The 12,796-nt window shown below is 48.6% G+C and overlaps 1 pseudogene; it reads right to left on the bottom strand.

The window, feature by feature from the left end:
* Positions 1–350: 350 nt before the first annotated feature.
* Positions 351–8,201, bottom strand: LOC138844796 (ATP synthase F(1) complex subunit alpha, mitochondrial-like; annotated as a pseudogene).
* Positions 8,202–12,796: the final 4,595 nt, after the last annotated feature.

Genomic DNA, 12,796 nt, shown 5'->3' with positions numbered 1-12,796 from the left:
CTACTGAGCACAAGTAGCAACCTCACAATACCCAGCTTCATGGTACCTGCTTGGTTCATAGCCCTGGTTTGAACAGCAGACTGACACAGAACAGACCATTATTTAGAAAATAATTCTGTTTCCAAGAAGATCTGCCCATCGGTGACAGAAGTGACACTCATGGGATGTAGGCAGACACATCACCAGCCTGTGTTTCCATGACTGGGGAAGCAGTCAAGGAGCCACCGCCAAAATAACTGCTCTCCCCAGCAGCTGGGAGCGTGGGTGGAACACATCACGAGGAGCGGCCTCGGGGCCAAGGCATGGGAAGAGCAGCGGCAACAAAGAACGTAAGCTACAGCCTGCCTAGATCAGTCAGCAGAGGTGATCCAAGCACGTTTGCCAGTCACCTGCTGCCTCGTAGAACAGCCCGAATAAAGAGCAGGTGGGACGTGGGCAGCAGTAGCAGCAGAAGCCAATGCTGCAAGGATATGTGTCATGGCAACTGCATCTGAAAGTCTTCACCAGACAGCCACAGTGAATCTTCCTGGACCAGCAGCAGCTAGGAGACAGTATAACTTCTCCTCTTCACCAGATCCATCACTGAAACACTTCTGGTCAATGCCAGAATCAATGGAGATCAAGTCTTCCCAGTCTGTCACCAGTAATCGGCTTACGCTGACCACACCCACGAGGCACCAAGCTTTCCGCAGCCTTCATGTCTGTCTGCTTTGGTTCGCACACAGAGATTCAAGGAATGATTCCAGGGAGCTTCAGGCAAACCTGTCTATGAGTCTTGGAACCAAATGAACTCTCTCCACCAACGACATTGCCAAGAGCAAATACTACATAACCCAACATCTCCTCACCAACTGGAAGGCCCACAGTGGCTCCAACCCTCTTCACAATGTCTCCTTCCTTAATTAGGTCATTGTTTCCAAATGCCACAACAGTAACACTGTCAGGTTCCAAGTCCAGAGACATCCCTGCAGCTTGAAGAAAGCTACCATGTCTTTTGTTTGAACATTCCGCAGTTCATGCACTCGGGCAATACCAACACCAATACTTAAAACAGCCGAGAACCTTCAAGGTCAACAGAATTATCAGCTCTAAGAATGTGTTCTTCAAGAATAGAGAACAAGGGGCCAGTGCTGTGGCGCAGCAGGTTAAAGCTGCCATCTGCAGTGCCAGCATGGCCATATGGGTGCCAGTTCAAGTCCAGGCTGCTCCACTTCTGATCCAGCTCCCTGCTAAGGTACCGGGGAAGGCAGTGGAAAATGATGCAAGAGCTTGGGCCCCAGCACTCACGTGGAAGACTCAGATGAAGCTCTTGGCTCCTGGCTTCAGCTTGGCCTAGCCCAGGCTATTGTGGCCCTTTGGGGAGTGGACCAACAGGTGGAAGATCTCTCTCTGTCCTTCCCTCTCTCTCTCTGTAATTCTGACTTTCAAATAAATAATAAAGTCTTTAAAAAAAAAGAATAGAGAACTCTAATAAACAAATGGAACTATATCAAGCTGAGAAGTTGGTGCACAGCAAAGGAAACAATTAACGATGCGAAGACACAATTGATGGAATGGGAGAAAATACTTGCAAACTACATATCTGATAAAGAAATAATATCCAGAATGTATAAAGAACTCAAGAAACTCAACAACAACAAAACAAGAAATCAAGTTAAATGTGCAAAGGTGCTGGCATTGTGGCATAGCTGGTTAAGCCTCGGCCTGCCACCATCCCATATGGGCGACAGTTAGAGATTCTGCTGCTCCACTTCCAATCCAGCTCCTTGCTCATGCACCTGGAAAAGTAGCCCAAGATGCCCCAAGTGCCTGGGCCCTTGCAGCCTCGCAGAAAGAAGCTTGAGGCTCCTGGTTTGCAGCCATTTGTGGAGTGAATCAGTGGGTGAAAGATTCTCTCACTCTCTCTCTTTTTCCTCTTCTCTCTCTAACTCTGCCTTTCAAATAAATAAAAAATAAATCTTAAAAAATAGGCATTTTTTTTCAAAGGAAAAAATACAAATGGCCAAGAGACACATGAAAAAAATGTTTGGCATCACTAGCCATTAGGGAAATGAAATTAAAATACAAAGAGATTATCACCTCCCCCCAGTTAGAATGGCAATTATCCAAAAATCAAAACATGACAAGTGCTGGCAAGATTGTGGGGAAAAGTGTACCCAATACATTGTTGGTGATAATGTACATTGGTATGACTATCATTGAAAAGAGAGTGGGGCCGGCACCGTGGCTCAATAGGCTAATCCTTCGCCTGCAGCACCGGCACCCGGGGTTCTAGTCCCAGTCAGGGCGCCGGTTCTGTCCCGGTTGCTCCTCTTCCAGCCCAGCTCTCTGCTGTGACCCGGGAGTGCAGTGGAGGATGGCCCAAGTGCTTGGGCCCTGCACCCACATGGGAGACCAAGAGAAACACCTGGCTCCTGGCTTTGGATCAGTGTGGTGCGCCAGCTGCAGCCCACCAGCCGCAGTGGTCATTGGAGGGTGAGGGTGAACCAGCAGAAAAAGGAAGACCTTTCTCTCTCTGTCTATCTCTCACTGTCCACTCTGCCTGTCAAAAATTAAAAAAAATAATAAAAATAAAAATAAAAAACAGTGTGGAGGGGCTGGCGCTGTGGCGCAGCAGGTTAACGCCCTGGCCTGAAGCTCCAGAATCCCATATGGGCACCTGTTCAAGACCCAGCTGCTACACTTCCCATCCAGCTCTCTTCTATGGCCTGGGAAAGCAGTAGAAGGTGGCCCAAGTCCTTGGGCCCCTGCACCCATGTGGGAGACCTTCAAGAAGCTCCTGGCTCCTGGCTTCAGATCGGCACAGCTCCGGCCATTGCGGCCAATTGGGGTGTGAACCAGCGGATGGAAGACTTCTCTCTCTCTTTGTGCCTTTCCTCTTTCTGTGTAACTCCACCTTTCAAATAAATAAATAAATCTTTTTTTTTTTTTTTTTTTGACAGGCAGAGTGGACAGTGAGAGAGACAGACAGAAAGGTCTTCCTTTGCCATTGGTTCACCCTCCAATGGCCGCCGCGGCCGGCGTTCTGCGGCCGGCACACTGCGCTGATCCGAAGGCAGGAGCCAGGTGCTTCTCCTGGTCTCCCATGGGGTGCAGGGCCCAAGCACTTGGGCCATCCTCCACTGCACTCCTGGGCCATAGCAGAGAGCTGGCCTGGAAGAGGGGCAACCAGGACAGAATCCAGCGCCCCGACCGGGACTAGAACCCGGTGTGCCCGCGCCGCAAGGCGGAGGATTAGCCTAGTGAGCCGCGGCGCTGGCCCTCAAATAAATAAATAAATCTTTAAAAGAAAGAAAGAAAGAAAGAAAGAAAGAAAGAAAGAAAGAAAGAAAGAAAGAAAGAAAGAAAGAAAGAAAGAAAGAAAGAAAGAAAGAAAGAAAGAAAGAAAACAGTGTGGCGTTTCCTCAGGAAACTAAACTAGATTTGCCATATAACCCAGCTCTTCCACTCCTGGGAATATATCCAAAGGAATGAAATCATAATAGCAAAGATTTAGAATAAATCTAAAATGTCTATCAACTGATGACTGGGTAAAGAAAATGTGGTATATCAACATAGTGGAATTTTTTTCAACCATAAAAATAATTAAATCTTGACATTTGCACAAAATGGATGGAACTGGAGATCATTAAGGGAAAACAAGCTAGATCTAAAAAGACAAATACCACATTTCTGTTGTTTTTGGAGTTAACACATATAGATTATAAAAACTGTGCAGATGTCATGTAACTTGGTATACAGTTATAAACAGTTTCACTGAATTATACCATGTACACAACAATAGATCCTTCTTTCCCCTTGTTTCAAAAAGAATAGAGAGCATCCCAGCTAAGCAGTGTTCTGAAGATGAATGCTAGAGGCACCCAAGTTCCTCAAAGTAAGGACTAACCCAAAGCATTATGGGAGGCATCCCAGCCTGCCAAGTGAGGGCGGGGCCTCAGACACACATAGACAGCATCTTTCTGGCGTCCCCTCTTCTGCAGCTGCAGCTTCCCAACCAACTCTAAGCCGATGTTTAGCTTTTAGCTTTGACCTCCTCCCTCAGTGTGGAGTGCAGAAGTCAGGAAGCTAAAAGCCTAACCGACAAGCGCTGCAAAAGCCACAGTGTGGACTTGCACCCTCCCAGCCCAGGGCTCACCCTCAGACAGTAAAAGTCACATCCAGTCCAAAGGTCTGCTCTGTTCAAACAGCCAACCTGCTAACTCTTACCAATTAAAATGCTTCACTTCTCCCCATTGGGACCCACCTCAGCTGGGAAGCCTGTTGTTCAGCCGAGATAGTGGGGGGGGGAGGGGAGGGTGTGGAGGGTTGTGGGACATACTCAATGCCTGCTCCCCCAGGTGCCTCTGCGGCCTCTGGCTCCTCCCCATGTTGCAGGAGCGATGGAGCAAGGGAGTAGGGACATCAAAGCCTTCCCACGCTGTGGATCTGTCAGCTGAAAGCTGGCCTCAGTGCAGACAGCAGACAATTGCTGGCTCTTGGCCTGCTGAGGAACCCACAGTTGTCACCAGCAGGGCCGTGACTGCCTCCAGCTGCTCCCCAGCTCTCACCGCTCAGCTCCAGTTTCCTCCTGCCCACCTCCAGCCGCTTGATGCTGGGTTTGTCTTGCCCCTGCCCCAAAAGATCCTCTTTTGGACTTTTAAGGACAACAAAGTTAAACAATCATTAATAATTCTTATACAGGAGTGGGCATTTGGCCCAGAGGCTGAGACACTCTCCCCCCTCCAATCCCCGCCTTGAGCTGCTTGCATCCCTTATCAAAGTGCCTGGGTTTAAGATCCAGCCGCTATAGCCGGCGCCGCGGCTCACTAGGCTAATCCTCCGCCTTGCCAGGGAGTGCAGTGGAGGATGGCCCAAGTGCTTGGGCCCTGCACCCCATGGGAGACCAGGAGAAGCACCTGGCTCCTGGCTTCCGATCAGCGCGATGCACCGGCCGCAGCAGCCATTGGAGGGTGAACCAACGGTAAAGGAAGACCTTTCTCTCTGTCTCTCTCTCTCTCTCACTGTCCACTCTGCCTGTCAAAAAAAAAAAAAAAAAAAGACTTGAAATAATGTGATTCTTCAAGGATATTATCTCACATTGAAATGGTTTCATGCTACATGGAAATCTTTATTTACTGAAAGACAAAGGTACTAGGTACAAGAAGATTATCTTTTTTAAAGATTTATTTATTTATTTATTTATTTGGAAGTCAGAGTTAAACAGAATAAGAAGGAGAGGCAGAGAGAGAGGTCTTCATTCCACTGGTTCACTCCCACCAGAGCTGAGCCAATCCAAAGTCAGGAGCCAGGAGCTTCTTCTGGGTCTTCCATGTAGGTGCAAGGGTCCAAGCACTTAGGTCATCTTCTACTGCTTTCCCAGGTCATACCAGAGAGCTTGATTGAAAGTGGAGCAGCCAGGTCTCAAACTGGCACCCATATGGGATGCCAGCACTGCAGGTGGCGGCTTTACCCACTAGGCCACAGCGCCAACACCTAGAAGATTATCTTTTTAAGATATCCTAAGTTCCAGGGCCAGCACTGTGGCACAGTGGATTAAAGCCCCAGCCCAATCGCTTCTCAGTCTTTTGGCTAAGATCAAGTGAAGCCCCAGCCTGCAGTGCCAACATCCCATATGGGCACTAGTTTGAGTCCCAGCTGCTCTCCCCCCCCCCTTTTTTTTTTTTTTTTGACAGGCAGAGTTAGACTGTGAGAGAGAGAGAGACAGAGAGAAAGGTCTTCCTTCCGTTGGTTCACCCCCACCAAGTGGCCGCTACTGCCGGCACGTTGCTGATCCGAAGCCAGGAGCCAGGTGCTTCTCCTGGTCTCCCATGCAGGTGCAGGGCCCAAGCACCTGGGCCATCCCCCACTGCACTCCCGGGCCACAGCAGAGAGCTGGACTGGAAGAGGAGCAACTGGGACAGAATCCGGCACCCCGACTGGGACTAGAACCTGGGGTGCTGGCGCCACAGGCTGAGGATTAGCCTAGTGAGCCGCAGCACCGGCCGCTGCTCCACTTCTGATCTAGCTCTCTGCTATGGCCTGGGAAAGCAGTGGAGGATGGCTCAAGTCCTTGGGCCCCTGCACCCATGTGGGAGACCTGGAGGAAACTCCTGACTCCTGACTTTGGATTGGCTCAGCTCTGGCTATTGTGGCCAATTGGGGACTGAACCAGTGGATAGAAGACCTCTCTCTCTATATCTCTCCCTCTCTCTCTCTGTAACTCTGTCTTTCAAATAAATAAAATAAATCTTAAAAAAAAAAAGGCACTGACACCATTAAGCTAATCATCTATCAGATGAAAAATCCAGGTCTTTAAAAAAATTTTTTAATTAAAAAAAAAAAAGGTAACACAAGTTCCACCCTTCCATGGGTCCTTGCCTGTTCACACCTGTAGCCCCAACCAGTAGGAGTATGGCTCCTCCACCATCACCTCCTCAGCTCCCTCTATCAGCTTTAGTCAGAACAAAACAGGCACCATCCCCAAATCTCTAGGACTCTGAAGGCTCCCTCACCTGCCTTGTGATGCTGGGGGAGCACTCTCTCCCTTCCCCCCACAGCCATGCTGCACAGGACTCCTGCTGCTCACTCCCGCGAGGAAGGCCTTCTCCTCACCCTCACCCAGAGCGTGGGAAGCGCTAATGCAGCTCTGTCATCTCGTAGTACAGGCTACATAGGTGGTCCGGCGTCTCTGGAGGAAGTGGGGACATTTGTCACCTGTCCCAGTGTTCTGTAAAGTCACATCTAACATCCTGTTACATTAGTCAGACTCGCTATTACAAGAAAAAAGACTTACTCAATTCATCTCAATTAGGAAGGTTCACGATAAGAATCCCGTCGGGGAGCAGGTGTTAAACGCAGCAGTTAAGATGCCCACATTCCACACTGGAGTACCCGGGTTCAATTCCTGGCACCTACCAAAACTAACAACTCGTGATTTGATTATTGGAGTTTTAAAAAGGATTTATTCATTTGAAAGGTAGAGTTACAGAGAGGCAGAGGTAGAGAGAGAGAGAAAGAAATCTTCCATCTGCTGGTTCACTCCCCAAATGGCCTCAATGGCCAGAGCTGGGCCTATCCAAAGCCAGGAGCCAGGAGCTCCTTCCTGGTCACCCACATAGGTGCAGGGGTCCAAGAACTTGGACCATCTTCTGCTGTTTTCCCAGGCCATAGCAGAGAGCTGGATTGGAAGTGGAGCAGCCGGGACTCGAACCAGCAGCCATATGCGGTTTTAACCTGCTGCACCACAGTGCCAGTCCCATCTCTTTGTTTAGGAGAGCATTAAGGGCTAGCACCGTGGCTCACTAGACATCCTCCGCTTGCGGCGCCGGCACCCTGGGTTCTAGTCCCGGTTGGGGCGCCGGTTCTGTCCCAGCTGCTCCTCTTCCAGTCCAGCTCTCCGCTGTGGCCCGGGAAGGCAGTGGAGGATGGTCCAGGTGCTTGGGCCCTGCACCTGCATGGGAGACCAGGAAGAAGCACCTGGCTCCTGGCTTTGGATCGGTGCAGCGCCGGCCATAGCGGCCATTTGGGGGGTGAACCAATGGAAGGAAGACCTTTGTCTCTGTCTCTCTCTCTCTCTGTCTAACTCTGCCTGTCAAAAAAAAAAAGAAAGAAAGAAAGAAAGAAAGAAAGAAAGAAAGAAAGAAAGAAAGAAAGAAAGAAAGAAAGAAAATCATTAAGTCTGTGATTATAAACTAAATTGAAAATGTGCCATCACAAAAAAATTAAAAGAAAAAAATGAAAGAGAGGAAGGAGGAGAGAACGGAGAGGAAAGTATTGTGTATTCTTGTAATTGTATCTATGAAATTCATGAAATCTGTTCATTGTATATTTCTAAGTTTAAAAATGTAAAAAAAAAATCCCTGGCTCCAACTGTAGCTGCCTGCCGATGCAGACCCTGGGAGGCAGTGGTGTGGATCAAGTGATTGGGATCCTGGCTGCCACGGGGCAGACCTGGGTTGCATTTCCATTTCATGGCACCAGCCCAGGACCGGCTGTTGCAGCCATGTGGGCAGTGAACCAGTGGTAAGATATTTGTTCTCTCTCTCTCTGTCTCTCTCTCTCTCTCATAAATACATACTTAAAAAATAACAAGGAATGCTACCATGTTATGGCAGCCCTGCACTTGACAATGACCAGAGGCAGTTAGAGTGCAGGACAGATCTGCAGACCAGGAGCTCTAGTCACCCCATGGCAAAGGAGTTCCCAGACTCCTCGCACATGGGGACGGAGCTGCCTCTCTCTTGCTGAACGTCACCCTCCTTTTGCTTTCACCACAAAGACCAGCTCCTTCCTACTTACCCACCCCATGGAATGTAAGTGCACGAAAGCTGTTAACAAGTGAGAGTTCTGTCATTCACTAGGTCTGGGAAACACTGTGTTAGCAGAGTTTTTTTCTGCAGGATTCCCATCTTTATTATCCTGGAGCACCATGGACCTCTCCAGAAGTGGACAGAGATGTTTTTCCTAAATGGGCTGGCCTAGGAAACCTCACGTAAGGAACACCTGTTAACCACCTGTTAACCTGAGACACGGCCCAGGCTGCACCACTGGGAGCTCCACATGCCCTTTCTCCACCCTGGCATCAGCTCACCTGTGGCTTGGAGGGCTTCTGGTATCTGCAGACTGTCCTCTTTCTGTAAGAATTTTTAGCTCCTACTCCCACCATCAAGTAACTAGCTGTATTTCTTGATTTACGATGAAAAAAGTGACCATCATAACAATCTGGGAGATTCTTGGGATCAAGCCATCCTATAAGCTACTGACCAGCCCAAGGCCTGACTAGCTTTGGACTGGATGCCCCCTGACCAGGAGGGTGGGACAAAATGCGATCCTCCCCCCTTAGCAGGAGACTCTGAAAGGAGCAGCCCCGTGATTGGTCACGGTAGTCTCTCTGTGACAGGCTGCACACAGAATGCAAAGATACCTGTCCCTGTGCCTCTGAAATTCCGAAATCCTGAAAGCTCCCTCACTTGGTTGACAACCCTGGAGGAGTACAATCATGTGTAACGGGGAAGTTTAAGTCAAAGAAATGTCTTTCAAGTGCCTTGTGAGTCCCCTCAGCCCGTGATCAAAATCAGTCCAGGATCTGAATTAACTTTGCTGAGTTTCCTCACCGAATAGGTGAGTCACATTTCAAGCATATACAGCAGACACATTAACTTCTTCCCTCAACCTACTATGTAGCTCATCTATCAAGGCTAAGTTTTATCCCAGTGGGTTTGTTTCTTTGTTTTTGTTTTTGTTTTTGTTTTGTTTTGTTTTTTGTTTGTTTGTTTGGTTTTTATTGAGAAGCAGAGAGATTGAGAGAGGGAGAGGTAAAGGAGAGAGAAAAAACTCTCATCCACCGGTTCCCTCCCCAAATGCTCACAATGTCTGGGGGATGGAGCCAAGAGACAGGAGCATGATCCAAGCCCCCCACACAGATGGCCGGAACCCAGGTGCCTCCCAAGGTCCACACTGGCAGGAATCTGGATTTGAGAGCTAAAGCCAGGAACTGAATCCACACATTCTGATACAGGAAAGGGGTTTCTTGACCACGAGGCTAAATGCCAGTCCTATTTCATTGTTTTTGTTTGTTTGCTATTTATCTATCTGCTCAAAGTCTTTAACAGGTCATTGAAAACCAACAGTAAATGATTTCTAAATTTAATCCAAAGTGAAAGAATATATGCAAAAATATTTTATAGGCTTTTGTTTTTTAAAAATGCTCATTTGCAACACTGATCTTCCTAGCAGGCGCTTGTGCTGGCCTGTACCCATGAAACAATTCAGCCTTCCTCATCATCACCTCAGTAATCACACTCAGCCCCAGGTGTGGAAAGCACTGGTTCATTAACCTCATTCCACAGATTGGCTCACAAAAATATACCTTCAATATTACAGAAACGTAAGTCGGTCAATGTCAGTGTTAAGTCATGCACTCACCCGACCCTCCTTATTAAAATCATGTGTGGATAACAGCAGACAAAAAGATTCCCCAACAAACAAGAAAAAGCATAGCGGGGCATGAAGTGTAACAGTGCAAAGTGCAAAGGTCATGGCCTCGAGTACTCAGACGGAACCACTCTGGGATTTCACTCAAGTGTGTTAAATTTTCTAAGCTTCTGCTTCCATTTCTATAAAGTGGTGAGTGTCACGGGGCCTTTTCTGAAAGAGGCTGTGTATGTAAAACAGTCACCCTATGCCCAGAACAGGGTAGGTGCTCAGTTAATAGCAATAATAGTAGTAATGGTAATGGTGAGAATGGTGCTGGTGGTATAGTTTTCTCTGTGGTTGTCTTTTTGCTTAGTCGGCCAACATGCCTTCTGTCCATATTCTAACAATGGTGCCCCTTCCTTTTCTTTGAGTAACTGCTGCCAGTTCTCCGTGGTTTGGGGGGCACTGCCAATCACAGTGCCCCACACCCTTGGCCATTGGGATGGGCTTCTGATCTAAGCCATTGTAATCATTGCTCCCCTTCCTCGGGTCCTAGGGGTCAGGAAAAGGAAGTGGAAGGGACAGGGAGGACGCAGGATAAGCAGAGCAGCCTGTGCCAGGATTTTACAGAGAGCTATTGCGAGAGAGCCCCACTCCCGTGCCTCTGAGCTTAGGTGTAATCTTAGAGCTGTCTTGGTGACTGATTGTGTGGGAGATGCGAGGTTGTACAGGCAACAAGGAGGAGGGAACCCAAGCCTTACAGTCACCGACTGACTACAGGGGTTCTGAAAGAAGGTCTTGAGCTAGGAGCAGAAGGAAGGAGTTCATGCTGGAATGTGCTCAGTTAGAAAACCTGCATGGATGCCCAGGCAGAGGCTGGGGCGTTGGGTCACTGTGTCTGTAATCATGGGCATGTCACTCAACTTAGAGCCTCAGACCCCTTATTTGGCAAATGGGAATCATGGGCTCTTCTCAGAGATTTTGATTAACTTGTCCAAGTCCACCCAGCATCAAATGTAATCCTTAAACAGAACGAAGAGATAAAGGGTTCTAATCACTCTGATCCCTATAAGGGTGAGATCCCTAGGCGGCCACAAGTGCCTGGGGAGCCTTCTGCTCTCTCCAGTCACCCACCCCTCAACTCCAATCTTGCTCTTGGGGAGCCCAAAGACCTGAGTAGCTCACACTTTTTCTTTGCACTGAGCGACTTGGCCCACTTATGGGTTTGGGCCCATTTTATTGGCCTTTGAACCTACTATGCACTCTGACCGGCACACATTCTTCTGCTGGTTTGCCTAATGAACTCCTTGTCATGCTTCAGGACACTTCCTTTGACCAACACTGTGAGGTTTTGTTTTGAACAATAAATACCACCTTGTAACAAGGTGGTCTCCCAGCGGTCACCAGATTGCCCCTTAAGTGGCTGAGGCGCACAGGTAGGCCTTACCTAGAATGCTGGCTGATGCAACTTGAACCATTCTGAGTTTGAACGCCATTGAAATGTTCAGAGGTTACTAATCTATAATCTCTCAGCCCCAAAGCCATCTTTCTGTTTTTTGTCCTAAGGTGCTGGAGGAATTTCTGCTTGGTCAACAGTCCCCCTGTTAGACTGCACCAAGAAGCGTGTTCCAATGTTTGTAGTGCTTGTCCTCATCCAGCTGGTGCCTCCTTCCTGGAGGTCTGGTTCTAAAGCCCATAGAATGTCTTCTAGAAGCTCAGAGACACAGGTCCTACAGAGCTGCACCTCCTCCACAGAGGTGCGGGCCTGCTCCACCATGCTCCTCCTCCATCTTTTCAAGTTTTAATGATTCCAACCTTTGTTCCCAAGCCCAGTGGGTGGCAGCTGCTTCTGACAATGCCTGTCTCTGGGATACCTGGGTGTTCCTTTCCTGCCTTTTCCAATTGCCTAGCTACCAACATTCTATCCAGTTAACAAGTCCATGAAATTCTCTGTTCAAAACTGTTATGACTTCTGTGTCCTGATTGGACATTGTGTACAATTGGCTATTATCCATGCATTTTGTAGGGTGCATTTTGTAGGACTCATTTTCACCTGGGGGCACCCCAGCTCCTGAATGTCTGGCCACCCTTAATGTGTTGTGCAGCTCAACCCCTCAAGTGCATTCTTGGTGTAATTAGGCTGCTCAGCCCACCCACACCCAGAGTCCAGGCCCCGCCCACTGGGCCCCACTCAGAGGAGAGCCCACTGGAACAGCCCCAGGCAACAGAACACACACTTGGTTATTGTGCTAGTTTCAGTCAGCTGACTGGGCCTCTCATTCCACAGACAGGATAATAAACAGCAGGGCTTTGTCAAGTACCTGTGTCCCCTGGGACATCACCATCTGCCCTCCTCTGCTGCCAGTAGGGGTGGAGCCTTGTCCTTTATGACCTTCCTTGCCCAGGGACCCTCCTCTCCCCTCACCGCTGGGTTTGAGGAAGGCAGCAGGCAACTCTTACGTTTATTCGTGTTTTACCTTGTGTATTTGTGTCTCATCATAAAGGTCCTTCATTTGGAAGAAGAAAATGAATCTGTTTCCAGAACTAACACTTCAGTTCTGAATTAGACTAACATGGTAACCATCCTCAAGGAGCTTCAGTCCAAGGGGGAAGACAAACAACAACCATGGACTGACCTCAAATTTAGAAGACTCATCTTCACTGAAGAAGGAGGAAGCGGATATGAGAAGGAAGGAACAGCCTGTATCACAATGGTACAGCAGGTGCTTTGTGTGGCAAGGAGAGGGCCTGGGAGAGCACGAAGGGACAGGAAGAAGGTGCCGCAGCGCTTAAGACTTCCACGACGGAGCATTTCCATGCGCTGACGGGTCCAGAGGCGGCATGGAGTGAGCGGCTAGAGCAGTAAAGGCAAGCCCACTAGACCCGAGATGATGTCAAA

Source organism: Oryctolagus cuniculus, chromosome 12 (assembly GCF_051225735.1).
Source record: "Oryctolagus cuniculus isolate XC-2025 breed Fujian yellow rabbit chromosome 12, ASM5122573v1, whole genome shotgun sequence".
Lineage (NCBI taxonomy): Eukaryota > Metazoa > Chordata > Mammalia > Lagomorpha > Leporidae > Oryctolagus > Oryctolagus cuniculus.
The sequence above is the reverse complement of the archived record's forward strand: the minus strand, read 5'-3'. Positions and strand labels throughout refer to the sequence as shown.